This window comes from Anser cygnoides, chromosome 1, assembly GCF_040182565.1.
Source record: "Anser cygnoides isolate HZ-2024a breed goose chromosome 1, Taihu_goose_T2T_genome, whole genome shotgun sequence".
In the NCBI taxonomy this organism is placed as follows: Eukaryota; Metazoa; Chordata; class Aves; order Anseriformes; family Anatidae; genus Anser; species Anser cygnoides.
Window position 1 is genome coordinate 188,309,439 of NC_089873.1, and position 26,440 is coordinate 188,335,878.

The 26,440-nt window shown below is 42.5% G+C and overlaps 1 protein-coding gene and 1 long non-coding RNA gene across 8 annotated transcripts in view; one reads left to right on the forward strand and one right to left on the reverse strand.

The window, feature by feature from the left end:
• The window catches only part of STARD13 (StAR related lipid transfer domain containing 13), a 295,560-nt gene that overhangs the window by 191,717 nt on the left and 77,403 nt on the right, over positions 1-26,440 (forward strand). Inside the window, exon 1 of one of the 7 annotated variants that reach the window (XM_013189389.3) lies at positions 25,411-25,601. The exons of 5 other annotated variants lie outside the window; for them this stretch is intronic. The gene's annotated coding sequence lies outside the window, so the exon portion shown is untranslated. Of the gene's footprint in view, positions 1-25,410; positions 25,602-26,440 lie in introns of those variants that run through there. One more of the 7 variants, XM_013189390.3, reaches the window with a different exon arrangement.
• On the reverse strand, positions 8,572-26,376 carry LOC136789597 (uncharacterized). The gene is made up of 4 exons (XR_010828298.1): positions 26,237-26,376; positions 23,517-23,568; positions 10,090-10,187; positions 8,572-8,705 (listed from the first exon to the last, which is right to left on the reverse strand). It is a non-coding gene; the product is annotated as an uncharacterized lncRNA (long non-coding RNA).

The following is a 26,440-nucleotide window of genomic DNA, read 5'->3' on the forward strand; positions in this document are numbered from 1 at the left end:
AGTTTATGTACATTTTATTTCACTGTTTATGCATATTTTAATTTGGTTGCACAGAGTTTGCTTGTATAGTTGCCCTATTCACCTTTTTATCTTCTCCTGCTGCCTCTTTAGTCTGTAAACAAAATGAAATGGAAATATGCCCTTAAAATGATCATTAAAAAAAAATAATCACAGATTTTGAATGTTTTCATTGTATTGCCACTGTAGCTAAAAATCTGCAGTTTTAGATTTAGGAGCCTACTGTGTAACACATTTACAAATCAGACAGGTGAACACTCATCTACAGACACACGCATGAGCAAAAGTAGCGTGTTCCCAAGTTGGATGTCACTGGGGAGGCTTTAGTACAAATTCCCCTGCAGCTGGGAATGCAGGACTGTCTGTGAGGCAGCATCGAGAGAGCTCTCCTGACAGAGGGAAACTCGAGGTAAACCTCTGGAAGTCCCTTTGTCTGGGTGGCTGTGCACCTGTCTGTGAAGCAGATCTCATGTTTCCCTATGGGGAAACTACCAGCCAGATAGCAGGAAAACTTCCTAGTTTCCTGACGTTACGGTGATTTACTTCATTCAAGGTGTTCTCAGTTCTTTTCGCTTTAGACAAGCGTGGTTTCAAGTCCACAGCTTGTTCATGTGCCCTTGCCCTGAAGCAGTACATGAAGAGACCATACCCTTAGGAGCGTCGCTGCTTGTGCAGCACATGCTGCTGTGTCTTACATTTGAGTGCTTCTTGCCTTGATGTTGCATATTCAGACGTCGTAATAATAAATGTGGAATTAAGCTCACGTAGGGTGGACTGAATTTAAAGTCAGTTCCAAGTCCCTGTTGCAAGAAGCCATGATTCAGCTATACAAACCCAGCACACAGGCCCCGAATAACTCTTCCACACATCACACAGAAGATGAAACACATCTGTGAAAGGAACTCGCTGCTGTTGACTTTGTAGGTGAGAATTTTGGCAGCACTCCAGCACCAAGGCATCAGGCACCTGCTCCTGTTTCTCTTCTGCAAGGCCGATAGGGTTCCAGACCTGCCAGTTCCACCTGCGAATGGCCCAGCTGAAATCCACGCAGGGAGTCCTGCTCTGCCATGTAGACACCCAAAGACAGGCCTTCAGTGGTGTGTCCCACAGGTTTCTTAGCTCCTTGAACCCCCAATAAATCGCGTGGCAGTTTATTGTGGGCCATGGTGGCTGTTCCCACTCAGCTTTTGGGTTACACGGGAAACGCAAGGCCTGTGTCTGCGTACACTCCTTGCTGACCATTGCAACCACGTCCAGGTGGTGCCCAGAGGTGAACAGTTCTGCAGCTGGTTGTGCCGTCACATTTCCATGGTGCAGACACAGCGTAGGAGAGGTTTGTGAGGTATTTCAAAATGGTTTGTGACCCGAGACAGGAGTGGTGAGGCCAGGAGTGCTGAATGCTGACACGACCAGGGGCAGACAGCTGTTGTGTTGCAATCCCTGTGGCACATCTGTACGCAGACAGGAATGTCTGGTGTGGGGTGAGCACTCCAGAGAGGGGATTACACGGTCATGGAGATAGATTAAGGCGAGCAGGAATGCCTCGAGTAGTTTAGCAATAAGGCTCCTGAGGTTAGCTAGAGGCAGCCCTGTAAATGCAGGATTTGGACATCGTGCCAACCTAGAGGTTAGGTGCGACCGTGGAACAGTGGCTGCCTTGCTGCTAGAAGTCAATTAGCACTTTTCCGCTGGGATTTGGGAGAGGATGCAGGGATGGTGAACACGACCAGTATGTAAGGTAGTGTTTGCCTCAGGAAGAGTTAGTTTGGCTGGGCTGGGCTGCAGGTGGCATTATTTGTTCACCTCAAGGAGCACACCGATACAAAGGACTGCAGACATGAGGAGGCCGCAAAGGGAGAGATTAGAGGACCTGCTGGCAATGTGCGTGCTGCTGCCATGGCCAGGAGATCTGGCATTTACCTGTTTGAGCAAAACAAATCTCCTTTTGTTCCAAAGAGAATAATTACCTTTTCAGTGTCGGTGCCTGTGGTTATCTGCTGCTGTTGTTTATGAGACCACATCCTGGGATGACAGCAACAAGAAGAAAATCGAATGACGGATTTGGTTGGTAAAGTGCACATTTGGCTGGCTGAAGGCTTGATGATGGTACCTGCAAAGCCTATTAGATGCCAGTGTGCTTAACGTCTGAATGCAACCAGAAAGTGCAGTTTTCATCACAGAGGCTGTGTTTGGGTTAGAAAGGGAAATAAGAGGTACCCTTTGTAGTTACCACAGTGGCACTGATGGTACCACTATAGTGGGGAGTGAGGTGCTGTGTCATGTTGTAGCCTCACCTCTTCCTTCCTTACTGCTGCCTTTATGTCACTGTATGAGACTGAAAAGTGACTAAAAGCTCATGGTACAGGTTTGTGCCTCTTTTTTTCTTAACTAAGCTCTCAGACACTGACACAGTTCTGGGTTGTAACATTTGATTAAAAAGTAAGTAAGCATTAAAATCCAAACATTTCAAGTGTTCTCCTAGCAATTAAGTGGTATGGAATAGGCAAGAAAATTGGGAAGCGTGGTGTCCTTTGTGAGCCAAGGATCAAGCAGCGAGTGATAATGGAAGTGGGGTCTCCAGCAGGGACGCAGCCATCAGACAGTATGTGTGGAGCTAGGAGCTCCGAGTAAAAGCCTGGCATAATTTTTCTGATCTAAGATTCTCATCAGGTTCAAGTACGGACTTTTTCCACCCATGCTCTTTGTAGCACAATGTGTGTGTTGCGGGGGGAGTGCTCAAGGGCCTGTTCAGGTAGTGCTGAGCACTGTTTAGTACCATACTGCCTGATCAGGGTTGGGCATACTTGTCAAAGTCAGCTATCTTAATCTGAGCCCTAAACACTGCGATAATGCTTTTTTTCAGACGTAATGTCAAAGTTACACAGCATGTCAGTATGGCAAGCCTCGTGGCTTAGGGATCTGATCAATGAATATCATTGCATTGGGTATTAACTGCCTTAGCAGTGTCCTTTATAAAAATGTAACTGGCTATTTCTACAGTAAACATGATGGTGTTTGCTTAGCAATAGATAACAAGAACAGGTTCATCAACACCAGGCCCGACAAAGGCTCTCTGTGGTGAGTTTGCACAGCGAGGTTGAGCTTTGTGCGGATTTTCTTAGGCTTAATAAGGATTGCATTTGTGCTGAAGCCTTTTCTTCAGTGGGCCACTAAGAGGCTCTCTTTCCATTACCCTGCTGCTGCTTATATTCAAAAAATTTATAAGAGTTTAATACCTTTGAGCCATCTGTCTCACAAATCAGCCAATTCGTTCAAAAGTTACTGGGGGAGAGGACGAGGAGGCTGACACAGACAGACAGACAGACTAGCACACAAAGCATGGTCGTGTGAGCGTCATTTCCTTAGGAAATCAGGCTAAAAATACATTGCACAAACAAATCCTTGGAAGAGGTCGTTGTGGACTCGATCCCTTTATTACGATTTTCTGCAAGTTTTAGATGAAAAGCAGCGATTGACTTACAGTAGTTGATAAAAAAGAATTTCAGTTTACAGATGGGACCTCCGCTCCCATTTTTTTCAAAAGCAGCAGCAAGAGGGAAAGCCTAAAAATGACCTAAAACACGGCACTGGCATTCACTGAAGAAAAGCTACTCAGTGTAGGGACCGTGCAGCTGTGCTGGTGGGATCTGCTTAGAGACCTGCACCTGATGGACACGGATGTCTCACTTGCCAGTTCGTGGCCTTTCTTTGGCAATGCTGTTACTTACATTGCACGGCATCACATCTGCCCACCAGCTCTGACATTACTTGTAGAGTTCAAAGCTTCACAAAGTGACTAAGTCCCGTAATTCGGCCCATGCCAGCTCAGAGCACAGTGCTATTTGCATTGCAGAAGCAGCTGCAGCGCCATTGCTCCAGGCTTTTGACAGACGTTTGACAAAATATATTTACTGCCTCAGAAAGCTTACAGTGGTGGCTCTAAGCCTTATCTTTATATGCTGCGTGTAGTTCCACACAAACAAAGGATGTTATATTGAGCAACTGCATGAGTCATTTAGGGTTTAAGCTGAGTGTATGCTTGGGGACAACAGTTGGTTACAACAGACGGGAGGAGCACATGCAAAGAAAGATATGACTATCGGCAATTGAAAACAGCAAGGCCAGAGGCTTACGATATGCACATATGGCTTATGATATGTACATATACTGTTTCTTCTCCATTCAGTAATTAAAAAAAAATAAAACATTGTCAGGTGGGAAATTTAGGTTTCTAATGTTAAAAAGGGGTATATAATTGTTTTAGATGTCAAAGTGAGACTACCATATAACATTTGTCCCCATAGTAGGGACAAAATATTCTTTGGTCATAAATACCAGTGGGCCTTAGTCATAATTGTAGTGTTGCATTATGTTGCTGTAATGAAACAGGGTCATCTTAATGGCCTTATGAAAAGCCCACACCCAGTGCTGACTGGGAGTGTCTGGTGTGGGACTGATAATTCCTCACGCACAGGTCACCTGGTGGCACCATCTGCACTCTTGGACATCTAAAAACTGGCCTGTTCCTGAAAAAAAAAAATCAGAAGTTATGCCTTGTATGCTTTTCATATGGGACATGGCTACCATAGCAAATACACTTTATGTGGGACATCCGATGTCCCAGGTAGGAGAGGCTGAAGCAAGTTGGGGTTTCTTTCACACTGGGGTCCCACCTCAGGACCTGAGGGGCCCGTGCATTCATTAGGTGGCACCACACTGTGTTAAACTGTCTGAGCTGCTTACACATGTGTTACCCCTACATTTTCTGATTTATGAAGTAATGATATGATACAGCACAACAGATACAGTTTCAGCAATATGGGTTTTCAGCACGAAGTCCATTTTTTAGTGGTTATGCCTAGAAATTATTTTATAGATCTGTATAACTGCCAAGATCAGGGTCAAAGTCCAGCCGTGTGAGGCCCTGCACATATTTACCCAAGCATGGAGTCTCAGGCCAATGTAACTGACCATGTAAGATACGTGGGAAACCGTTTCACTACCCCGTCTTAATAGGATTGCAGGAGCTGTACACACCAGTCATCCCATCGCAGGGTAATTTCTAATGACCTGCTTCTCCGCAGTGTCTCGCTCATGTAGGAACCCGTCACACAGCTAGTCGGAGTGAATTTAGCCCCATTTGTACTCGTCTGTCAAGCGCCTGATCTCTCGCTGAGGTATCTCACTTATCATGGTGAGGAGGTACTAAAGGTTGCTGTTGTCCTGTCTTTTTTAATTACAGCAGGACACTATTTTAATAAATGATGACAGAAGTAAACAAGTATCAGAACAGTAAATGAAGGATGGTGTTAGACCAGAGGTGTTACTTAGCATCCCACAAATCAGTTGATTGCTAGCTATAATCTGTTTTGCTGAGGAGCTGCATTTGCAATATCCTTGTTTCCAAGCTGGTGATATATGTATCCAGCCTTTCCTACCTTATTAATATTCACAGGATGAGAGAAATGTAACCATGAATAACTATCTAGCAATAGGCCATTTGGGAAAGACACAAAAGTATTGATTTCTATTTTACAGTGTTCAGCGATCATTAATTTCGCCACACCAGTTGCCCTAATTAAGTTAAGACTCTCTCTCCTGAGTGTGAAAAAAATGATAGCATCCCACATACTCATCGTTTTGATGTGGAATGGATAAAAACAATTTTTTCACCTCAGCTCCCACCTTTTAGAGAAAGTAAAGACTTTCCTTGAAGCTTTTAACTCTTCTCATATGTATCAAGACTGGATCTGCATTGTTGCAGACTCAGGTAATTAACGTTGTCTGTCTGACACCATACGGTGACCGAGCAGGATGGTGCCCGCATCCTTTTGTGTTAATACCCCCTTTACAGGGCTGAATACCCAATGAGCCAGATGCTGCTCAGGCCATCCTCAGGTGGTGGCAGTTGCAAGTACTCAGGAAATTTAATATCTTCGTGTCTCTGAAAGCACATTTTCTTCTAACTTGGTTTATTCCTTAGAGCTCAACGAGATCTCTTGAAATATTTTTCTAATACTGAGCAATTACGCAGCTTTTTGGATGCGGCTCCTAGGGAAAACCATCACATATGTGTGTCTGATTTGAGAACAGGTAAACTGTTTGAATTTACATTTACATGCATGAAAATCACCGCTGGGCTGAGATTAAGCACAGGAAGCGTCAGCCCCAGAGGCACTAGTTTGACAGAACTTCTAGGAAATGTAAATCGGGGTTAAGAAGTGAATTTGTTGTTGAGCAATTATCTTCAAAGCAACTAATACTAACTAATCTTCTGCACAAAATGTTGAAGTTCTGTTGCATGGGGGAGCCAGACTGCAAAATCCAGTAGCTGCACGTGATATATGCAGTCTTCAGAAGTGGAAAAAAGGGCTGGGAATAGGCGGAAGAAGAGTGTAAGACACTGTCTGGAGGCTCGGGCTGTGCAGAAGTCTTGCAGCCAGAATAACTGTGTGAAGCAATGTGTGGTAGGAAGGGCTGCTGGGACAGGCTGGAGGTGGCTCTTTTGCTTTTGGAGGAAGAGGATGTTGTTCTTCAGTACCTTTGCCCCTCCCAGGATGACTGAATTCAGGTATGAGCAAGTCGTATCTGTGCCCAAACTCATTTTCAGTCCCAAGTCCAAATCTTTCTCAACCAGCCTGCTGAACATATTTATGTAAAACCTTTATGTCAAACCATGTATGAAAACCCTGCGTGTAAAATGGCAGGGCGTGCTGGGCGCTAAGGCTGGGGTTTCTGTCTTGGTGCGTTATTAGAAAGGGAATGTTCTCTGTGAGGAAGACAGAGGCTTCCTGCTTGTTCCACTCTTGCTGCTGATTTATTCCATCCAAAGAAATGCTTTTTTTCTTCCTAAGCTTCAGCTTTAGAAAATTCCAGTTCTACATTTCCAAAGCCAATTTATTTCTTGTGGTGTGCAGCTAACAGAACAGCTAAATTAGGGACATCTGTCCGCAAGAAGTAATACTAATTTGAAAAACTCTGAATAAATCTTGCTGAAGTTTTCTTTGAGTGTCATCATAAAAACTTCTAAAGGTATATAAAAAGGCAAGAATCTGAAATGTAATGGTTATATGTAATTTAAGTGACAGTGGTTTGAGCCTACGTTAAAATGTGTTTGTTTTTAAAAGATAATATAGTCCTGCTTCTTGCAAATAAGCTAATAGAAATCCTATGATTCAGGTGCTACTGAAGACGAAAACAACTTTTCTTGTTACAATGAGAAAGAGAAAACTATTTTTTTTCTCTTGGTTTCACTTTACTGGGTCCTTCAGCAATTGGAAATTTGGGAAGAAGCAGGCACCCAGCTCTGTGCCCATCCTGGGAAGAGAGTTCAGCACTCAGTATATGATACTCCTCCTGATCACCAGAGAAAGAAAATTGTATCAGTAAACCGTTTATTCCTGGAACCCAAATCACAGTCTGTTGCTTGATTTCCGTGTCTGTTGTTTTTGTCTCAGTGCTGCCCCCTTCCCTAGGCACGGGGCATTAAATGATTTGTATGTTTCAATTAAGTTGCTATAAAAAATGAGTAGCTGGAGGGCACCGGTTTATTACTGGTATCCAACTCTGTTTTCATTTACTAAATGGCATTCTGAAAGCCTCTATTCTGAACATAATCACCTTAGGGTATCCGCTGAGTACAGCCCTGAATGATTCAATTACTGCTGAATGCGCCTCTCTCCCCAGAACATAGGGCTTCGCACATTAGCAGCATGTTGAGTGTTTCGCAGTTGTTCTCTTTGCACTCGTCAGGGTGTTTCCAGGAACAGGCTGGAAGGATGCAGCTTGCAGCTTCTTCCTTAAAACACGTTACCTCTATGTGTCGTCTCACGGTAGCTGACTTCGCCAGATGTGTGTGTTAGAGTCGATGGACATAGTTTTAATTCTGTTTCTTTACAACTACCCTTTCTCCTCTCTATTTATTGAATCCATTGCATATTTTTCATAAAACTGAATTACAGGAATTTGCAGAACATGTCTTGTCCACATGGATTGTTAAACAACAGTGTGGTTTCCACGAAGGTATCTTGGGAGCTGGCGCCAGAGAATCAAAATTACCCTCAGCGCTTTGCTGTTTCCACACACAAAAAGTAAACAAACAAACCAAAGTATTACTGGGCATACTGGTCTTTCAATCAAAGTTTCTCATTCTTTTATGGTGTCCTGCTAGGTTTGAAACATTTTGTAAAAACATGACAGATTTGACAAAATTCTGGTGACCCAAGGTTGCCTTCAATACCTCAGTCTGGTTTCCAGATTCCCTGTGCCCTGGTTATAGAACTGGAAATCATATTAAAGACATCCATACGGGCAGCTCAGGGCACGGAGGTCTTCTGAGTCCATGGGCTTGGGACAGGTCGCCTCAAAACACCTCAAAAACTGTCAAACCTGGAGGTCATGACAGGTGCTGCTTGCTCCCAGTGCTGCTGTCGTCTCTTGATTTCGTATCAAACAACGTGGCTCTGCATCCTTGTCATTGAGACGGGAAATCGAGAGGCGTTGGTAAAGGTCAGAGCCTTTTTCTTAGTATTTCTGAAAGGCATCTATGCTAGAATTTCAGCTTGGAATAAAACTTAGAAAAATCACTTTTGAGTCCAATGAAAATTAAACTGAATTTCTGCATCTCCTTCATGCAGCAGGTACTGCAGGCACATTGCTTCCCAGCTGCTCAACGACCCTAGAACAAACTGGAAATTAACAAAAAACATTATATAGAAAAAAATATTTTTTTCGAAATAATAGTATTCACGGGCATCTGAAGGAACAAAAGCTTGACAGAATATCAAACAGAGACATCCTCACTGAAGACCAGAAAAACTAACCTGAAAATAGTTTTTTACTTCTAAAAAGAATATGAATGGCACACTAATTCCTCAAGTACTGATGTTTTAATCCATTCATGCTTGGCAAACAACAAAAATGTATTAGCGCCTAACTTCTGTTGCTTCTGTAGTGCTCGTGCTGCTGTAAAAAAAATGGGATACAAGAGGAAGTCAAGGCTTAAAATATGAATCGAGGGTTTATGAAGGCGCTGTTAAGCTCTTGCCATCTGTGAAGAGATGAGGTTTAATATTTCTCCCATTTGCAATTCAATGATCGTGCACCAATGCAAAACTGATTAAACAAAAGGGGCAGTCAGTTCCAATTATTTTTATTAATGACCACAGCTATAATCACTGTAAACACAGACTTTCTGACACTTAATAGAAAGGTCTGACCTCATAAAGCTTAAACCCATTAGTTCTTTGGGCCTGGCCTTCTGTCTGTCTCATGCCTTGTGATGAGAACACAGTTTGGTTGCTTAGCTTCAGCACCTTTCCCCAAAAAGCATCCTTTCTTGCCTTGGAGGAGAAGAAAAAAAAAAAAAAGGCAGAATATACTATATTCCTTGATCTAGAATTAACTTCTCCTGCATGAAAAACATATAAAACACGTTTGCCTTTTAATTTGAATTTTTCTGTCCTTCCATTCCAGACACTGGTTCTCGTTAGGCTCTCTTCGTGGAAAGAAGAGATCATCACTGTTAGGTACCACTACGCTGTGATAAAATTATTTCTCAGACTTCTTTTTTAGATGACTAGAACCACTGCTGCTCCCTGTATAATATCCAACACTTTATCCAACATTTCTGTGACTGCTTTTTGAAATCTCTCAAATTTTTTGAGATGGATGTCAAGGCCGTCCCCAAAATCTTCTCTAATTATTCTTTCCCTCTTGTATATCTCAGGATCACATTTCACAGTTATTTTTTCCACAGCATTACACAGCTATTTCTCCACTCAAACTTTTTTTTGGAATCATTGACTTCCAGGATGCATTTGCCCAGTCTGCATTCCTTTTTCCTATGGTCATATTTTTACATTAGTTAATACTAATGCACATACAAAGCACAGTAGACTAAATGGTGCAGATCCTGCTTTTAGCTACGCTGTTCGTAGCGTTTCTTACCAATCTACTGTTCTTTAACCCATTCCCACTCACTTTCAAATACTCTTGCAATACCTGAATTGCCTCGGGCATGTCTACAGTGAAATGAATCACAACATCTTTGTGAAAGACTCAGTCACTCACCTGGAAAAGGAATGAGTATTCCTGCTGAGGGTTGGGGTTATTTGGCTATATCTGTAGTGATGGAGGGCAGATGAGAAGGTGCAGGAAAGTTAGAGATTCTGGAGGAAAAAAAAATAATTTTGTTTCTAAGGAAAGCTTGCAAATCCCTTTGCAGTAGTCAAGGGGTAGGATGTTATATTCTGAGTTTGACAGTCAAGCAGTGCTTAAATGGAGAAGCAGAAAGCACAAGGACAGCTGAGTGGGAGGTGAGTAGCATGTGCCACCCATTTGCTGGGACAATAACGTCGGATTTATTGCTTGCAGTATGGATCCACAGTGATATTGCCCTGATACTGCTTCTCTCTTATTTTTAGTATATTTTTACTATCTTCCCTGGAAAATGGTACATTTTTAAGTTGAAATTCTCTTCTCACATACATTCCAGTCAGAGTTAGCCTCTTGAAAAGCCATTAAAGAGCAAATCACAGGCCTCTGCAAAAAGAGGCAGAAAAATCTTAAAAGCACTAAATTCAGCGATTTGGAATAAAGGAAGCTTAAAACAGACAACATCTGTTGTTTTCAATCCCATGGGATTTTCTGCCTTTTTCCAAATCCTGGCCCTTAATGAAGAGCAGTGTCAGATTTAGAAAGGACAAAAAAAAAAAAAAAGTTTATACAAAATTAGAAATATGTCTGGAAATCTGAAATCCTTGAGTATGTAAGCCAGCTTCTGCTCCAGATCTTGCTTTTCTAATGGACAGAGGTCTGAGTACTGTGCAATCACAACAGTTTTCAAATGTCATTTTCCATTGGAATCTCACAATTATCATACCAGATGCCCAAATCACATTTTTTCTTCCCAATACTACTATTTTGCATGCTTGTTCACCAGTACTATTAATGCTTGAGCAAGTGAGGAAGTGAGGAAGTGTTATCTACGTGCAATGAAGATGATAAAAAAATTAAAAATGGTAAAGCTATCAAGGCACATGTAAAAATTCTCTATTCAGGCAGCTGTTTCATTATCACATTTTGCCTCCACACTTTGTCTGTAGTGATACCTCAGATTGCCATTGCAGTTACTGTAAAGCTTTTTTTTTTTTAACAACCTTCTAGAAAAATAAAACTTTTCAGAATGGCTTGGTGGACTCACAGGGATACTAGCTAAGCAGATTGGTGTAATTAGACTCTTCAAAAGGGAGTTTTACCCTTATATTACATTTTATTTGTAGGGCCTGAGTCATGAAGAGAGCTTATATTGCCAGCGTTTCATGAAGCATTCTTAGAGTTTTCTACAAGCTGCTACCATATATTTTAATCTGTCTACATCAGGATGAATATTGGCTGAATAAGAAGGATTTCAGTTTCATTATTAATGTCAAAAACCAACTGCAGAATTCAACCCACAGATTTTCAAAAAGTTGGGCTGTCTTACTTCTAAATGGAAGTATTATGGCATATACAATAGCATAGGCTATTAAAAGCATTGTAGGATCACATAAATTTCAGGCAAATGCGAAATGTTTTCAGGATTAAGCAGTGTTACTAAGATATTGCTAGAAATATCATTTTATTTATTTTTTTTTAATACTAAGTTTCAATGTACAAGGTGGGTGGATGTGTAAATTGCAATCCGTCAGAAAAGTTGTATAAACTTTGCTTTCTTAAGGATTTGGAAAACTTCAAAGCAATTCATAGGTACTGAGTCGCTGTATCAATGTCTTACCATTATGTTGTAGCTGGAGCTGCAGAACATTTAAAGTGTCCTGTGATTTGTATGTTGAGTGTTAAAAAGGGAATTGTATCAGAAAGGATTCTGCAAATGGCTGTAACACTTCAACACTTCTTCAAAATGGCTGCAGCACCTGCAGAGTCCGTAACTGCAGGTACAGGAATAGTCTTTTGGCACGGTAAGCTTGCCACATCCATCAACTTATTTTTGTACATTGTGCCATGAAACCAGACCATGGAATTACAGAAATATATAGTGATCTGGAAACAAACTGGCCTGCTAGGCAGAGTTTTAGCTTAAGAAGTTGATTGTGCAATATAAACCTAAGGTTTTTTGTCGTAAGCATATCCCTGGAAATTTAAATTCTGTCCTGCTTGTAAGTGCAAGTTCATGTCCCCACAGGTGTGTGAGGGTGTTTTTTTTTTAGGGACAGTAAGGGAAAGAAGCTTTTTTTCCATTAAACTAAAACTAAAAAATAGTAGTGCAGGAACTTCTTTGCTTTCTCAAAGAAAAGTGGTCCTCATACAGTATTAAGATGATTCCATCCCATGGAGGGAAGGCAGCAAGAGAGCTCTTATGGGTCAATAGTCGATATGGAATAGTCACGATGGTCATAGAAACACTGGGTTAGGAACAGGGATGTGTAGGAAAGGAAGCAGGAGCCAGCACTGGCAGAGGTTTTCCTTAACTGCCTGTTTGACAATGCACGGTTGTTTGGTCCTCTATCTGTTCATAACTTCACTCCTTGTCTGAACCACTGCAGTGCCTTAGTGCACTATGGCAGAGCTGGGTAGATTAAAAGCCACAAAATGCACAGAGGCTAAATTAAGCAGCATTGTACAAATAAATAAGGTAGTTGTCATTAATATGAAGAAAAAGTGTAATATCACAAATATCGTAATTATTCAAGATGGAAATGAATGCATTTTCTACACCCAGGTAAATCTCAGGATTTTACAATGCAGAGATTCAAAGACCTCATGAGTTGGTTAGTTCTCTTGTGATAGGGACCAAAGCCAGATAAGTACAGTCAAACAGTCTAGTACAGGACCAACGGTGACAACAAAGACAGGGCATCCCAAACCACGCAAAATCTTTAAGTGTTTTGTCAGCCCTTGATTTGGAATGGAGGGATCTGTCAGAGCAAGTTGAACTGATCACTAGTCCTGCCAAACCAACATCCCTTCCCCTGCTGAAAATACAATGGCCATCTATTTTTCCGTCAGATATTCCTCTTTCTGTCATTTGTGCTGTTGCAACCTTTTGTCTGGTCTTCAGAGCCCTCCTGCAGTCCAGGGTGCAGTTCCCTTCTTATTTAAAGCGTGGGCAAATCAGGTGTGTGCCGACTCTTGCTGTCAGCCCCCTTTGGGCTGCCACACAGAATCTGTTTACCCATTTGCAAAGACCTGTAAATTGTCAGTCAAATTAACCTTAATGATCATTTGCCATTCGAAGTCCAGATGTACTCAGCTGGAATTCTGAATCGTTTATGTCCCAGGGAAGGAGATTTTGGAGGATGACTGTGTGGCCCTCTCAGGGGGTGGTTGACCATTTGGAATTCAGTCCCTGAACACATGCAGAAGGAGCCACATAACGGAGCTCTTAGCTTAAGCTTCCCTTCTTCCCCCCAATAGCTACATTCCTGTTTGAATATGAAAATGAAGAGATGAAAGGCTGAAATGTAGACTGAAAGGCACATGGTCTTGTGTAAGGCCTTCCATTTGTATAGACATATTATTACCTATTGCTGTAATAGTTCTAATTTGCCTATGGACTGCATTTCAAGATACATACATCTATAAAGCTATTTTGTAGAATCTTTACAAGCAGCATGTGTATGGAAAGAATTCAAAAGCTCTGGAGTGCATCACAGATGAATTTGTTAAAGCAAAGTGTGTATGGCTATTTTTTGTTAACTGACTTTAGAGTAATGAAAAACTTGGGGATGTAACTTCAGGTCTCCATTTCCATTCTCACTAATGCTGCTACCACATCTCTGATGCAGCAGAATTGCAGTGGCACAAGGGAGGATTAGCTTAATTCCTAGCTTTATTAATGATGCTGATATGGTTATTTTATTAAGGACGTTATTTTAGCTTAGCTTTGGCTGCTCTGAGGGTTATATATGCCAGCAAAAAGAAGAAACTAGAACTGTAAAGCCAGTGACTCAGTTTAATATTGACAGCTTTATCTGGGTTTAAGCCACTTTAGATAGGATCCAAATCTGAGCCAACTTCTGTCTGTGACCATGTAGGATTTCTTTTTGTGAATTTGGTACTGTTTCATCATTTGCAGTGGTCCTGTAAGTCTAGATGGTTTAAGGTTCATTCACGGTGCGGACTGACCATCTGCTCTCAATAACTGTGAATTGACTTAAGTATTAATAAACTGTTTCTGTGTTCCTGCATGTCTCTAAAATGCCTCAAGCAACTGCTCCTTCTTTATATGGAAAAGTCACGGCAGCTGTGGGATTCACAAGACTTTGGTGCTTGTCTCCTGCTGCACTTCTGGCAGCAAATCGCAAAGTGCAAATAACTTTTCTAACTGCCTAATAACTGCAGACCCATTAAGTGTGACTTCTGAGACACCAGACAAAAAAAAAAAACACCTTGCTTTAAAAGAGTCCTAATTGGATTAAAGAGTATGTGAACACCTGTGGTTGCTCTCAGGGCTGCCTATTAACTGGAACATGTTAGAAGTCAGTATGAGATCAGAACTCAGCTTCTCCTTGAGCATAAGCCAGAGGAGGTGCGTGATGCCCAGCAGGGCTTGGGCTGAAAGCAGAGGTGAGGGGGCATCCTCCTGAAACACTCCCTCTTCTGCACTTGAGTGCACCAGCTACTGCTCAGGACCCTTGTAAAAGCGATATGCAGAATCCTGTTCCCCACTGAGCTGGTCAAGTTGTTTATTTGGGCGCAAACTGCCCGATCACTAGTTTCTTGCAAAACAGCTGTCAGAGGACAAAGCGGTCTCACTTTTGGCATAATACCTTAATATTTTGAGATATCTGCCCACAAACCAGAAGGGACTTAAACCCACAGTCCCCAGATCTTAATAGAATATATACTACATATATATTCTTAATAGAATATATGACCACAAGGTTGCCGAGTATGTGCAGGCTTCTTCCTCAAAGAAGAGGAATAAATATACATTTTCACTAAGGTCATTGGTTTTCATTGGGCTGCCCTGAAATTTCATTATAGGAATGGTGTGACATAGTCATTTTATTTAATGATCTACAGCAAAAGCATGGAAAACAAAGCAGAGTTTTCAGAAGACACAGAAGCATTCAGTTAAATGGCATAGGAGAAGATAAAGGGACTTAAATGGGACATAATTAAGCCAGGCATATGAATAGCACAATGGCAGATGAAACTCAACATTGCAAAAAGCAGGGCAGTCAATAACTGCAGTGAATAATCTGATCCACATTGACCCTTTGCAGGTTCCTAGGTAACCTGCAACAGATGACTATTCCGAGAAGACATTTAACTGATTTTCAGCCCTGAGCTTTGTAGGGAAGACGTTCCTTCGCCTCCCATGTGGGAGTCAGGTTTGGATGTTCTCCCATTAGATCATGGCTCTTCTGCTGCTGCTCTGCACAGGCCTCATCTCCCATTTTTTGACACTTCTGCTGTGTCACTCACTAAGGGTACGATGTGTCCCCACAGTGTCATCACCTGCTCCCTTGGGCAGCGGATGCTGGTCCGTTCTGATTGCCTCTGGCCGCTGTTGGGGTGACAGCCCTTCCTCGCCCTGCCTCCACCTGAGCCTCCTGTCAGCTGTGCTGGTTCAGTCGGGTCTCTTCTCACATCACTGCGAAGCAAGAAACATCCTCAGGTTCCTTCCCAGCACGTCAGGCCTTCGTGGTGGTGTTTCTGTCTATGCCTCTTTGTTGCTTTACTTATCCAGCGAACTCTGCTCGTTAAATCCCGCTCACACTTGACATCCTTTTTGTTGACAGCTGCAGCTTGCCAGGATCAGTCGCAGTGGTGAGTGATACTCAAAAAGAAGAATTGATTTTAAAAGTGGCCTATTATGTTTGACTACTCATTGTTTACACTGGGCTTGTCATGAAGGAGTAGCTTCCCTCCAGCCAGCTGCACCACGCACTCCTCCCCATCCGCCTCCTCCACCAAGGCCTCCTCAAGTCTCTCGTTCCACATGAGAGCAGCTGGTTGCTGCTCCCACCGGCCTGACGGAGATGGGAGAGATTTGAAGAGTATAATGCTCAGAGATGATAGTTTTCATTTTAGGTTTCAGTGAGTTTTCCGTTTCTAATTTCCTTTTTATTTGGTTCTGGCAATCTGGGTCAGGAAAGACGTAAGTGCTTCACGGCCTCTAGCGGGCAACAGCCAGAGCTGCAGGAATTTCCAGCCTGTAAATAAATCTATGGAAAACTTTTTATTTTAACCAGTATATGATTGCCCTGGTTTCCTATGAAAGTGAGGCTTATGAAAACACTCTCTCTTTGTGCACTGTCTCTGCTTTCCACCCTCGATAGCTCTGGGGCCTGTTGGCTGATTTCATTTAAATTTGGCAAAGGTTACAGAGGTCTCAAATCCAGGTCCTTTAGGTGTTGTGTCAATAGATGTGCCTGACATGAGGAGACACTTCTAATACTCTTTCTGACAGAAAGGTTGTTATTATTATGCAGCTTCACACAGTACAAGACACCAAAATATCAGCACAGGAAAGAGTTAACATATATGGAAAAAGCTGGTTGGAAATCCAGTGTGAATCAGGTTATTTGTTCATATGCTCCTAGAAGTCCTTACCCTTAATTTTATTCGATAATTTGGTTAATGTAGACTCAAAGAATATCACGTCTCTTCCCTGACACTGCCAGATAATCCTGCTGGGAATGGAGATGGAAGATGATTCAGGTTGCTGGAACTGCCCACACCACTACTGCTCACTTCATCATTTACAAGTCTAAAGGGGTGCTTGAAAGAAACCAAAATTTGTATATTTTCTTTCTGTTTTCAGCTTGCTCATTCAGACTTTTATAACAGTGATCATTAAAACACAGCAAATACAAATGAAATTCATAAGTAGACTCTTCCTCAGAGCTCAGACAAACTGTTGCCATATGTTAATAAGAACCCCAGTATAAATATTATTTTGGCTGTGGTGCTGTATGGGATAAATCCTTTAAATTTCTTAAAATGAAGAAAAGTTTCCTAAAAAATGGTTTTACACAATACCTTTTCTTCTCCTTGTTTTTGCTTGGCTGTAGTAAAGAAAAGAGGGAAAAAAAAAACCTGCAGGCTCACTTTGGGTTAATCCAACAGAACAGGCAGTCCTTCGAGTGAGTAAGAGTGAAGTCTAGTGACTCCTTCAGCATCTGTATCACTTCTTGTAGCATTTCGTTTTCCTTTGAAGAGCTCTTTTTCAAGGCAGATTTTGGAAGCCTTGTTTTACTGAGAGCATCTGAAAATATTCTTTAAACAGTGTACAATGGTTTTAGGTTGAAGTTATAGTAAGGTCATCTCTAAGTGTCCCTGAAATGGTTTGGGTCTGACTTCTTATTTTAAAGGCTTATTTCTCATGTGTTGTAAACACTTGAAATGACAAAATTACTGGTAATGACTTTTCTGAGTTCATGCTACGAATGCCAAGATTGAAAATGACTCACAGTCGCCCAACCATTCATTGGGTGCAGAATATCTTGTGGAGGTTTTTTTCTGCCCTTTTTCCTAGAAGTGATGTTTGAAAACAAAACCACAGTGTGGTCTTTTTTGCGCTAAGAAGTCTTTGTTGCCTTTCCCAAGAAAGGAGGACAAGGCCTCATCTGGCATCATAGGCTTTCGGTACACAAAAAATATGTCTAGTTGGGACCATTTTAGGAGCTAGTAGAATAATGTGAATGAAATCAGATCTCATTGTCTCTGACTCTTCAGAAAAATCCCTTCACTTTGTTGGGTTGTATTCTGCCTTTTCCTTTCTAAAACTAAGTAGTGTCTGTCTTGGCTGCATCAGCTTTCAGCGTCACATGTCCCAGTAGCTTCGCAGCAGTAATATGCATAAGCAGGATTCTTCAAGCAAGTCTTGCTTTGCAGGAAGCAACTTCAGGAGAATCCATCATTTTCTTTGCCCAAAGCTGCCTAATGTACTGCCAGATTTTGTTTTTCTTTGATTTGTCTTTTTCCCCTGTAAAGCACGCTGAAAGATCTGGAGGACCGTGCTGATGGAAATATGATTAGCAGAGCTTTTTGTGCACGTGTGTGCACTCATGCCTGTGATGAAAGAAAACAAATTTGTCAATAGCATAATTTACAAAAAAGCAAACTTCAGATCTTTGAGTTTCTGAAAGGTCAGGGAGACAGTGTTTCATACCTCATGCATGCTGCATTTTGCTCGATAAGTGTTTGCATATTTCTAAAAAGAAACATTATGCTGTGAAATAATCACAAACCAGATTTCTTTGCTCTCGCTTCAATCAGTGTGAATATGGGAGAATCACAAATTCATTGGCACGGCTAGCATTGAGAATTCATGTCCATTTTCATAAGTGCTTGTTCAAAATAAGCCTTTGATGTGTTGATTACAGCCTGTTAAGCTCCATAGCAGTTGCTCACATGAATTGTTGTCATGTAAGCATTTTTTTTTTCTGCTGATGTTTGTGAGGATTAAGGTAGGACTGTGCAGAAAAACTTTGTCTTTCCCTGTTGCTTAGATACAATCTTTATCTGTGATGAGTAACGCTGTTCTGAATTTCAACAAATTCCACCTTAAAATCTCTGGATAATGCAAGATATTCTGTAGGAGGTGAGGTAAGCCTTGGAGTCTTGTTTGGAGTTGGTTTTGGGGGGGGGGAAGGCTGGAGGTCTTAGGAATATGGCTGTGATGCAGAAACTTTGTCTTTTGGGTGGAAGTGAAAGAGGAGGTGCTGGGACAATTGTTTTCTTCAAAGCTGAAGAATGCGCTGATATAACTAGTAAGAAACTTGTAACAGGAGAGCTGCTTTGTGGAGAGTTCTGCTTGTCTGTTTTCATAAGTATGGTTATGAAATTTTGCATATAAATGCAAAAATTGAATTGCCGTAGGGTTTTTAAAGCCTGGCATACTTCACTCAATGCTCTTTCTACAAAGAGGCTTTCAGATGTTGGAAACATTCTAGCCATAATTAAAGCATTGCTGCATTTTGATGGTGCTTCTTATTTCTGCTCTGGAAATATATCTTGGTCAGACCTTAAGAAAATTAGTATCAGAAGCATGTAAAGCTTGAGATGCCATATATCCTACTGCATTTACCTTGATATATTTTGTGCAGTCTCAGATCCTGGGTGCTCATAAACAGACTGTTGGGGAATACAGTAGTCTTGTCGGATAAATTACCTGAAATAGTCACAGATCTGGCATTGAGATATGATGGAGGAAAGTCTATACTTAGGGCTATGGCACAGCCAGTATGTTAATGACAGCTCCTGTGAGATACAGAAGAAATTTCACTTTGGGCAGCGATCATACCTGATTTCAGAGACTTAAGCATTCAGGCTAGAGCAGTGTTTGGAATGAGGCAGTACAGGATGTGTTCTTGATGATTTACTGCTCTCCAAGTCAACTGTAAGCTAGCTCTTGGCTGGGTATTTAGGGAACGCTCTGTTTCCATAGGTATTAGTGCTTGAAACCATTAAGTGTTCCACGGTTCTTTTACAAGAGCAGTAATTACATCCTGTCGGCAGAAATTACTCCTGCTGTTTCATTTGGAAACCATATTCTTTGCTTCCAGTCTTTTATTGTTGCACAGCACTGCTACAACCCTGCAAATAGCTGCTCCATTTTCTGCCCATGGTGACGGCACTTCTGACACATTTGGGGGATGATAGGGATGGCGATGAAGGCTCTTGGGATGACATTTCAGGTGGTAGTTTATTTGTGACTCAGATCAATTTAAGCTGTTCTTGACTTCAGAAATCCAACTTTTCTTCGCAACAACAGAAATAACTTTTTTAGCTCTTGTTTCCCTGCAGGAGGGATCCTGAGCCAGCCCCGGAGTGTATTGGGTCTTGAAACAAATGCTGATGCTGAACTTTTCTCTCTTACTGTGTCCTTTTCAAGCCTTTTATGTACAGAAGGAAATTAGCACTCCAGATGATTATTGTCTGTTAGTGGTGTTTTTAATTACTTATTTTCAGGACACCCAATTAACTTTTTGCTGAAAACAAGATTTTTTTCCTCCCCTGAAGCAAACCAGTGATTCACAATTTAATATAAACTTTTTTAAAAAGTTTGACTCATGCAGCAATTCCAAGAATTTTTATTTCTGAGCTCTTTGAAACATTTGAATGAACTAATGAAATACTGTGCCTCTGCTGTGCTCGATGTGAACCTCATGTTAAAGTGGGCTCATGCCGTTTAAGTGCAGCAAGTGAAATTTTGAGGCCCCTGGGCTTTATCAGAGATGCATTGTCCCATGGGGTCATGTTAGCAGGAGCAGACATCAGGGCATGGTACAGGGCAGAGGGTGGAAGAGTCACGGGGTGCAGAGGTGATGGCAGCTCTGCCACATCCCAAGCTGCAGGAGCAGGGAAACAAGGAGATGCTGCTGAACTGAGGACACCGTCAATGGTCCTTGGGAAGGGAAATGCCAGGGCACAGAGCTTGCTGGAGAGTGTTTTTAACAGCCAGTCCGTGATCAGGGTGGGATTTGTCACCCAGTTTGACCCAAACCAAGCTGCTTTCGACTCAGCTCTGGGAGCTGCTGAATTGCAGCGAGGTGTGCGGGTTGATTAGCAGTCGTCTGGTTGCGTGATGAGTAAAGCAGAGGGGTGCTGCCGGACTTCCATAAGTGAGACTCAAGCTGTAGAGTTTCAAGTTGAAAAACATTTATATTGGCTACTGAAGGGAACACGTGACACAGAGATATGCCATGCAAACTGCAGAGATTTTCCACTAGGAGAAAGACTCTGAAAAGCTACACAAGTACGACATGTAAATAAGTTTGCATGAAAAATTAGTTAGGTAATAGATATTTTGATCCTTCAAAGAATGTATTTTATATAAGAATGCAAAAACATATGGCTTTCTCTTCAGGTGTACATAGTACAACTGTCCTATTTTGCATAACTACTGCAACCATAAGTGAATGATAAACCGTTCAGGAACCCTTTGGGAAAATGGCAATCTTAGGTAAGAGCATTTAGTGCATGAAAACCGCCCAGGACAAAAATCCGCACCCAACATATTATTGCAATTTTCTGCTTTAAGTGGAAGGTTATCAAATTTTTAATTTACCTTGAAATATCTATTTTGATGCAGAGTTTCAAATATAATAGCCTCCATATTCTGTGATTCTGTAATGAGTATTTTTAATGTCACATAGAAAAATATTCCTGAGTTCAGAGATCTGTTTTAAATCTTAGACGTTTCGCAAGAGCCAGAGGCAGGAGATGACATTCCCTGATGCTGGGATTAAGCCTGGGGCAGAACGGAGAGAGCGTCCTGCACCGCTGGAAGCTGCAGCCTCTAAACAGGCTCTACCTCACCCCGGTGGCACAAAATAAAACCTTTGCCTCGAGTTTTCCTCCAGTATCCTCCAGGGTTAGCTCAGGAGGTGCAATAACAAAAAAGGGGATCAAAGGGAACCGGCAGACGGTGGGGCAGAGAGGGGCACTGGCGGCGTGTTCCCGTCTCTGAGGGCGGCCGGGTTGGCGGCCGCAGGGTGGTTATCAGCTGCGTGGCGGCGTGATTATGGGACAGCAGCAGGAAATACCTGCTGTAATCTGGGAGGCTGGCAGTTGGGAGCGAGGGAGGAGAACAAAGGCTAGCGTGTGTTTGCAGATTAGAGGAGAGCGGCAAGTCGCTCATGAAACACGGCCTAGCAAGGTGGCCCTGCCGCTGGAAGCACGCAGCGCCATGAGGCCCCATCTGCCACACGGCGCTCAGTTCCCCTTCCCTGTGACCCTGTTCAGCTCTCATCAGCTCACTCAGAAAAGCTGTTAGAGGGGAAACAGCTAATTTTATCGAAGGGGACTGGAGCAGTGGCAGTGCTTTAGCCTCCTGTCCATGGGCAGGAGAGCAAGGCTGCTCTCCTTGCCTGCAGCTGTAGGGTGAACACCAACAATGGACACAAGCCTTTGAGCTGGAGGACAACGCTGGCAGGAGAATGAGGTGTGTAGCCCAGCCTTGAAGACATCTCAGCCGGAAATGGATTGCTCGACCACCAGAGGAGCAAGGCAGGGAGGAGAGGTCTGTCAGGAGCCAGGAGAGCTGGCACAATGCGAGTGCTCTTCTCCTAGCAGGCTGGGCTTGGTCATCCTTCCAGGAGTGTCCTCATACCTCTTGTTTCTTCTCAAAGAGGCTCATAATTCTCTTACCACATTATAAGCAAATGACTGTGCAGTCAGAGTGCCTTGAAAGTATTAAAACCTTTCTGCCTGGCAGCCTCATGGCAGAACATTCAATAGATCAAATTTATTCAGCTTCCAAAAAGAGTCAAGGGACAAGCAGCCATAACCACCCTAGTTGCACTGGGAAGGCACAGCTTTTCTATTTACAAGTTGCCTGGGGGGAAAATGCCAAATAATTTATTCGTCCTCCTTCCCCCCAGTGCAGCTGTGGGGATCTGAAACAATTTGTGAACTTGGTGTTTCAGAAAGGCCAGAAGACCAAAGGGGTTGAACTTGAGATCTCCTAGGGTCCTTTTCCGACCTGAATTACCCCAGCACCCTGTGATTTTATGATTCAGCTTTTTAAGGACAAGGCAGGGCAGACTTTCACCAGAGCATGTGGAGCTCTGCAGTTGCTCTCTCTGCAGTACATAATTCACAGGGGCTGTAAGCACTGAAGGTCCTTGGATGGAGTTCTAGCTCCTTACAAGGAGCTCTTCACGTAAAAGTGAAAGGTCTTTCTTTAATAGAAGTCTACACAACAAAAAGTAGGTTCATGTTTCTTCTGGTGATTTTCAAGTGCCATCAGAAGGAGAGACTGCAGTTAAGCAAGTCCAAATCTGTAAGGCACAGTAAGCTCTTCACCAACAGAGCTTTCTTGCCTGTCAGACTTCTGACCAAGGGGTCATGCTACCAAATGAATAAATCAGTAGGTCTCCAGTTCTTTCTCTTTGTATGACATCTTATAAGCTCTTTATAAATGATAATAAGACTAATTAGTAACACGTGGTGTCTTGTACCTGACCTGTAAGGCCACAGTTTAGGAAGCACTCTGATTTTTTGTTGAATTCTGATCTGCTATGAGCTCTCAGCAGATCTCATGACTAGCTCAAGGTGAGAGGGAAGTGAGGCCTGCATTGTGCACGGCAACGGCAGGAGAAACTGTCCTACTGCCCTTCATTCTTGGGATGACGTCTCTACTACTAAACCAAGAAGGGTCAGGGATGCCATGGCCAGGGGACATAGGCTGACTCATGTCTGCACTGCTTAAGAGAAAGTTAGATGGAATGGTCCAAAGCAGAAAGAGAGACAGCGAATAGCTTGCAGATAAGCGATGCAGATGATTTGTCTCCCAGGAACCCGAACTCATTCCCCAGCCATCCCATATTCAGCCGTACAGGGCTACTGCAGAGCTGTGCTCACAGTCAGCAAATAGGATGGCCCAACAGGAGATGTGCAGAGGGAAACAGTCTACATAAACCAACATCTGTGCTACCATGTTTTGCTGTGGATTTTTTTTTGTTGTTTTTTTGGTGTTCCCCCGTCCCCCCACACACACCCCATTTACTCTAGTTTCAGTCTGTGAACTGAATACTTACTAGTGGTGGAAGCACATCTTCCAAGTCATCCCTAAGGAGCACGGTGCACTGTCTGGAACCAAAGCACACAGAGGGTGATGTAAAGTAGGAGAGCAAATATATTCGTTTTCACATGCAGCATGCTTACTCAATCCGTAAGGCTTTCTTTTAGGCTTCCTGGCTAGTAAGCGTTTGGAAATTTGTCTGGCTTGGTTGTTCTCAAATTCTTGTGTGGTGGTTGTGGAGAGCTGTCAGATCGCAAGATTACAACCAACTATCCTCAGTTGCTGTCTGCAAAATTGTAATCAACGAAACTGAAAGCATTCTCCCATTTCCACAAATTGCAGTCGCAGGCTGGGAGTGAGGTTTGAACTCGGATCCTGTAGTGTCAACTTCTACCATGGGAGCTAAAGGACTGTCTACATCTCTTACTGGGAGCAGTAGTACACACAGGGATGGGCGGTAAGGCTGGTCAGCATGGGCACCGAGTAGATGAGATTGTTCAGCATGGAAAAAAGAGGATTAAACGGGATCTGGCAGAAGCCTGTGAAGTCATCTATCATGTGGAAAAACTGAACTTGTAAGAACTGTGGGGCATGTAATGAAATGGTTAGAGAGTAGGTGTAAGTAGGCAGAAGTGCTTTTTTTGTGTGTGCTTTTCCACTATATTTTTAGAACGTGCTATGAATGGGCGTAATTGACTTCAAAAAGGGACAGGATGCGTTCACAGAAGATGGGTCTGCTGCGGGTACTGAGAGCTGTAGTCCAGCTCCAGCATCTGGCTGGGGAAGTCCCCAGATCCCTGATTGCTGGAAGCAGAGGCACACCAGGGGAAAAGCCCCTCCTGGCACACGCTCTTCTGCACTCTTTCCTAAGCTGCCAGCAGAGGTGAGTCTAAAGGGCTCCGTGATGGAGCCTGTGACAGTAATCTCCAGCTGATCTAAGCCAGGGCAGTGGTCAGGAGCCTGCGTGCCATGGGGACACGATCAGTTAGGGGAAGAGGAGACTTTTCATCATCAATCAGAGGGCAGAGAGCTCTTCAGACACTTTCAGCAATGGTGCAGCTCTCACTCTAGAAAAAGCTGAGAACCCCCGGGTTTTGCAGCCCATTCAAACTGCATCCAGCTCTGCCCCGTAATTTTTAATTTCCATAGCACAGTTTCTTAAGAAGATCTGGAGGGCGGAGGATTAAAACAATTTACAGTTCACAGAAACTCAGCTTTGTTTTGCTCGGCTCATGGGAACAAAGTTCGCAGCGCTATTTTTATGGTACCACCTTGCTTTTATACTCTACGCTTTGTTAAACATGATAATGAGTTCAGTGCTGTATAGAGCATTCAGTGCTGTGCAGAAAAATAAAAGTATTTCCTGCCCACACTTCAAAAGAGCTGGTGTGGTGGTAAAGGCTCTTTCAAGCTAAGGGCTGCTAGCCTAAACAGTGCGTATTCTGGCTTAGTCTGTCAAAAAGCTCTGTATTGTAAATGTAAATTTGTCTTTGTGAGAATGACAAGCTCCTGTTCAAAGCAAAACATTATATGAAGCAGTTCACTGAGGCAGTATGTTTTACTATATTCCCCCTCTGGAACAGAGAGGAGTTCTGTATTACATTAATCAGCTTCTAAGCCCTGAAGGTCACAATTATCTGGCCACTATTTTTCAGTATTAGTGATTTTAGTACACGATTAACTTTCATGTGTGCATCATTAAGATGAGGAATTGTTTTTGAAGTTTCAAATAGAGCAGCAGGTCTTAGCTGTAGTATTTGCCATACTTGCTCAGCCACTGTTAAAAGGGATGATTTATAGAAAATCCAGCTGTGAGTTTTCGTTTCTTCAAGAGCAGGAGGCGGGACTAGAAACCAACCTAAAACCAAGCAGAGCATTGATCAGAGTAGAAATGATGTAGAGCACAGCTCCACAGACAACAACTAAGCATCGTGGAAGTATTAGCTGGCAGAGATAAGGAGGCGGAAGCAGCGCTCAGTGACAGAGGAGCCATCTGTCAGAAACTGAGAATCAGATTGCAAGAAACCAGAAAATGAAGTACAGAAGAAAGTGATTTTGGTTCAAAGGTACAGTGAAGCCTAAGGATATCTATCTGTTGACAGTAAGTTTCTGTACTGTAGCACGGATGTTTGATACAGCAGCTAGCAGTGTTTGGAAGGGCTTTTCAGCTTTGAAAACAGACCGAAGTGTCTCCTTTATAAAATAGCTTTTACTTAAAGGTTTTATTTATTTTTAAGATGTAAATAAGCTTATATGTTTGAGGTGTCTTGTTTAAAAACTTGTAAACAAACTTTAAAACTGCTTTGTCCATCACTCGAGAGGCTGGTTTTATTTAATAAGGTCATCTCCTGCTGAGGATAAGATTTGTTCGTAACCTTTCTGAAAATTTTCTTAGGAGAAAAGACTGCTTTGGCCCCAGTTGTGAGGTGAAAAAGGGTAGGCAAGCATATTTTTTCTGGAAAGGGGAAAGGAGTTCCCACCCAAATAGATCTAAACTAACTGGAACTACAGCGTATAAACACCCCGGGGCTAAGTTCTACCCTCGCTTACACTGATGTAAGTCAGGTTTAAGTCTACTGCAGTTAATAAAATTACTCCTGATTTAATTAAGGATAGAATTTAGTTGCACATTTCTTAATAATGAAAAAGCCCCATGGTTCTTTCCAAAGTGCATTTTGTGTTAACAGATTATTAAGGACTCGCTTTATAATACTTATAAATGAATAGTGAACTCACGTTGTGATGCATCTTTTGTCATGTATCTGTATTATCCTTCACTGAAACGAGCACTAAGACAGCACGAGAGATTGTAAGCAATCCTATTATTTCTCGTTAGCAAGTTCCCCGATAAGGTTTCGTACTCCTTTCAGTTCAGTGGCTTGCATTTGGGGTGATATGCTTTAATCCCAAAAGGTTTGTGAGGCTCCAGTTGGCAGTGAT